This window comes from Galeopterus variegatus, unplaced genomic scaffold (assembly GCF_000696425.1).
Source record: "Galeopterus variegatus unplaced genomic scaffold, G_variegatus-3.0.2 Scaffold21435, whole genome shotgun sequence".
Lineage (NCBI taxonomy): Eukaryota > Metazoa > Chordata > Mammalia > Dermoptera > Cynocephalidae > Galeopterus > Galeopterus variegatus.
Genome location: NW_007747546.1, coordinates 7,177 through 12,365, shown reverse-complemented (window position 1 = coordinate 12,365; position 5,189 = coordinate 7,177). Strand labels below are relative to the sequence as shown.

General features: G+C 36.5%; 1 long non-coding RNA gene across 1 annotated transcript; it reads right to left on the bottom strand.

Annotated features, from left to right (window-relative positions):
• Positions 1–203: 203 nt before the first annotated feature.
• Positions 204–4,980, bottom strand: LOC103583301. The gene is made up of 6 exons (XR_549847.1): positions 4,947–4,980; positions 3,963–3,995; positions 2,964–2,993; positions 1,431–1,463; positions 861–893; positions 204–237 (listed from the first exon to the last, which is right to left on the bottom strand). It is a non-coding gene; the product is annotated as an uncharacterized LOC103583301 (long non-coding RNA).
• Positions 4,981–5,189: the final 209 nt, after the last annotated feature.

The window sequence follows — 5,189 nt, the reverse complement described above, 5'->3', positions numbered from 1 at the left end:
GTTAAATCTGCCATAGTAAATACACTGGAAACCACAAATATTGAGGAACGAACAATGGGTCATAAGTAAAGAGACCTGGGTCCTGCACTCACTTATGTGATCTTATACAACGTACTTGGGCTTCCCTACACCTCTAATGGTGACAGTTATGTCTATCCCCCCCAAATTGGCATCTTCCCCTCCAGCACGCCTATCATTGCTTACCAGGTAATGGGAAAGTTCCTGAAATTTTCATTCCTAAATGAGAAAGAAGTTTCTGGTGACTTGCAGTTTGCTTCGGAGAGTACAATTTCCAAATTCTTGTCTAATGAGTTCAAGAGATACAAGCACCAATCCTACTGCACTGTAGTTTCTGGCTTTCTATTTAAAAGTTCTGGCTACATAGACCTGCAATGTGCAAATCCCACACCAAGCTTACAGGAGTCTTCTCCATGGCACCCCACTGAGTGTGTGTCTATGCCAGGAGACTACTGTGTTTTGTTACCTGGAGACCCCAGATGATGAGATGTTAGGCAAGCTACCAGTCAGCCTGCAGCCTGCGCATGAAGTTCAGGTTGCTACTGAACAACTTTAGCTGCAGAACTGATAATCCAGGTCTCAGCAGCCTTTCCCTCAGCCATGCCCCCAGCAGAGCTAACTTCCCTGCCCCTGGACAGTGGTCCAGGAGCACATGAACACTGAGAGGTAAGGCATCTTCTCTACTCTCTTCCCAGGCTAAATCTTTGTAGATGACTGACAGGCAGCTGTCAGTAAGGGAAACATTCATGAATAATAGTCTCAGGACAATATTCTCTCTACTGCCTGGGGAATCCTTCTCACCTCATACTTGGGCTCAGAGAGTAAACAGAAAGCCGTCTTACCAGGTATTTGGGTGGGTTCAAGGATTTTCATACCTAAAGGGAGAAATGAATATTTGTTAGTGTTAATCTGTTACTTTGCAATGTTAATGCTTCCCTTTGTCTATACTTACCCCTATCTCTCCAAATTTATCTTCATAAGGCAGTTTTAGTACATAGGTTTTTAAATAAAACAGTACTGAGTTTAAGTTTCTGTTTGGTTTAGCTCTATTGTCATTATATGAAGGGTCTTCAAAAAGTTCATGGAAAGATTCACTATCTTTTAATTCCATTTTTCCATGAATGTTTTGAAATACCCTCATAGTTACTAGCTCTATGACTTTGGGCAGGCTAACTTAAACCCTCTGAACTTCAAGTCTTCATTTATAGTGAGTGAGGATTACAGGAAATGCTGCACAAAGTGCTTGGTTCATTGCATGGAACACACAAAGCACTTAATAAATGAAGTCCCTCTGTTCTAGCTTAAATCATTCCTCAAACTCTCCATGCTCTGTGATGTTCTTAGTCCTAGGAATAATTTCTCCTCCTAACCTTGTAGCTAGTTTCAGAGAGTAAGTAAAAAAGATGATTTACCAGGTAAGGCAGTGAGCTCCTGACTTTTTATTCCTAAGGATGAGAATAAGAACTATTTAGTAAAAAATGCAATCAGCTTGAAAATCAATTTAACTTTACATTTGGCTTTTGTAATGGAAAACTCAGAAAGCTTTGAGAAATGGCAAAGGACAAGGTGAAAGGGAAAAGGAGAGAAGATTTAACCCACTGGAGTCTAATTTATAGTAAGGACTATGGCTAGTAACCCAGGATCTCTCCTAGATTAAGCAAACATCTCTTACTGATTTTCTTTTTTTTAGATTTAGTCCAAAGATTCTGACCCAAAGCTGTCATATTTTTTTTAAAGTTTCCTGATTATAAATAATACATAATTATAGATAACTTAGAAAAATACAGAAAATTTTAAAGAATTAAAAATCATTTAAAATTTCAGATCTCAGAGATATTCATTCGTAACATTTTTGGTGTAATTCATTTCAATCTTTTTGCTTTGTGTACATACGTATACATAGCAAAAAGATTTGGGTTTTTTTATATATGTGTGCATATATACTTTTAATAAAGTCAGTATTATATTCTATACTGTTTTATATCCTATCATTTATTATGAGTACTCTCATATCTTTATTTTTACTTTTCTGGGTGGCTGGCTGGTACCGGGAACCAAAACCTTGACCTTCGTGGTACAAGGCCACACTTAATCAACTGAGCCAACCAGCCTGCCCTATCTTATATCTTTAAATGTTTTCAAAAACATGATTATTTTTAAGTTGCTTAGTGTTTCATAATATAGAGGTAACTTAAATACCCAACGTTTAGACACTAAGGTTGTTTCTAAATTTTTGCTACCATAACACTGTGATAAGCATTTCTGAACACAAACCTTTGTGTTAATCTCTAATTTCCTTGACAAAAATATCTGAAAGTGTTATAACCAGGCCAAAACACATAAACATTTTAAAGGCGAGTAATAACACATACTATCAAATTGCCCTTCAGAAAAGTTGTTTGAATTTATAATCTCACCAGTTTTATGAGAATGTTCCTGTTGCAGAACCCTTGAAGACATTTGAGTTAAATCATTAAAAAATAAAACAAAAACAATAACTTGGGGATAAGTTGTACCTTGGAATGTACTAAATAATTAAATGGATATAGCTAACTGCATCTGATACTCAGATTGCTGGAGATGAAATAAATATACAGAATCATCATTTTAGTTTAGGGAAAAAAAACTATTTTTTTCCTAAATTAAAATTGTATTTTTTCTTGCTCAACACTCTCAGTCACAAGAGTTTGTGGAATAATTAGTCACATCTTCCTCTATTTGCTGGGATGACCTAAAGATTGTTAGACAGGAAATACAGAATTTCTATGTCATTTTTAGAAATAATTCTATCCGAAACCCAGGAGGGTCTCTGATATACCAAACAAGTAAGCTAAGGTGGGTTCTGCTTTCTTTTCACTTTTCTTTATCATGCCATGCCTACCTGATTTCACAAAGGGAACTGTTTTGCAAAACGTAAGCACCCAGAGTTTATGATAATGTCTTACCAGGGTCTTCAAGTTTCTGGTTTCTATCACCTAAGTCACAAAAAGAAATAGTCAGTTTTAACGATGGAACAAAAGAATTGGGAGTTACTATAACTATAGCAAAACTATTTTTAAGTAATATGGCCATAAAGAACCACTTGGTATGTCCAGTAAACTACTGCTACTGAATTTAAGTGTCAGAGTCTAAATATACTTTGGCTAATAGGCTGAAACCTTCTTCTGGACCTTTCTATTCAGAAAAAAACATCACATTCTGTATAGCTAGTCTCCTGGCAATCTCAAGAAGCCCCCCTCCCAAAAAAATCTATTTTGAAGAATTAGCTGAGGTCCCTGTGAAGTTATCAGTAGAACTTGTGGTTGCAGTGGGCCAAGAAGAAGAGTGATTGTTAAGCAAGTCCTTAGGGGCATGAAATGCTTGACTTCTATCAGGACAGGAAGTATCTTCCCAAACATATAGTATTTAAGAAAGGCTGGATCCTTTTCTCTCTTTAACAAGGGAAAACTGATTGTAGCTACACGGGCCAAAGACATAATAGGAGCTTAAACGCAAAGAAATAATTTGGGCCATTATCTCCATAAGTGGAAACTTAAAAATAACAGCATCTAATCACCCAGATATTTTAAACGTTAAACATCAGCATATTTGAGACATGCAAACATGCTGAGTTTTCTATTTTCATCTGAATATGTGGGGTCACACAGACTAATGTCAATGACAAGAGTCATTGGCTCTTTGGGTTCTACCACCCTTACTCCCCAGAATGTCACCATATTGTTCAGATCTCTATAGAGCCAACTCTCCCATTTGAGGGAGATAAATCTCCCCAGAATAGGTTTTTTTGGATTTTTCACCTTCCTCATATCTGCCAAGTTACTGTTTTATATCTGCAAAGTACTCCTTTTCTTCAGCTAAGAGCTAAATTTGCAAAACAGTTTTTAATTGAAAGAGCTATTAAACACCCATGTAAGGATTATTTTTAAAAATTAGAGCATACTCACCAGGGTTGTAGACATAGATGGGTTGAAAATAATCTGAAATACAAATATATTTTCATTACATAGTACTATGCTCAGATGTGAATATCAGGTTCGGTCCACTTTTAAATGCTTACTAATAATAAAGATTTGAGTTGGCTTACATTTAAGATACATATAATATGGTTATTATAAGAAATACAAAATTTTAATCCAAGACAAATGGACATAAATTCATTTTAATTACATGAAGAAGAATTCATAGAAAAGCTAGCCAAGAAGACAGCTAGAAATTGACCTTTCTTTTCAAACTTTTTAATAAGGTTATCTTCAAAAAAATTCATCCACAGCATGCATCACTCCAATGATGACAACTGGTAACTTTGGTTGAAATTTTGGGACTATTTGATAATGCTGTTCCTGAATACTGTTAGAATTTTCTGTCTACCTTCCCAAGTCTTTCCCACAGTGCTCTAAGAAAGATGATTTTTGTTACATCCTCCTATTTTTCCCTGAGGAAGGTGAAATAGACTGTATTAGCATTCTGTCATCCTGTCCTCTCCACCTTGAACCATATTCACTTCATTCTTCCATTAGTCTCCCAAATGTTATTTCCTATTATATAAAACACAGGAATAGGAACATAGCTCTTAGGAGCTCAAAGGAGCCATGTGGGAAATGGCTAAAGATGTAGGGACATTCAGGAGTATTTAAGCTCTTGTAAAGACAGGCTAAGGTGAGAGTGGCATGTTCCCTGCATGCCCAGGGCAATGCAATGTTTGGGAAAACATCCATAGGCAAGGCTGGGGGCCGCAAGAGGGTAAGCAAGCAGTGGAGGCTCCTGGGCTCTCCACCTGATAATGTAGGAGCATTAGCACAATTTAGCCTTGAGAAAATAATGGCTGACAGTGGGACAGTCCAGTGGTGGGGTGGCTCTAACCCAGACCTGTGAGAAATAACACTGATAAAATTCTCATTACAGAGACAATACTCTAAAGCATATCTTACCTAGGTTCTCAACACAATTTTCAGTTTTTAGTCCTGAAACACAAAGATAAAGCTTTATTAATTAGACATCATCTATTCTAGTAAAAATTTCAGTTCATCTGTGGCTATTGGTAATCTAATATGTCAGCTCCTAGTCTATCAGACCCATAACTTAGCAGGATGCAAATTGTAAAACAATTATATTTTTATATTCATAGTAAAGCCACCAAACAGCTGCATGACCTTTGACAAAACATCTAACCT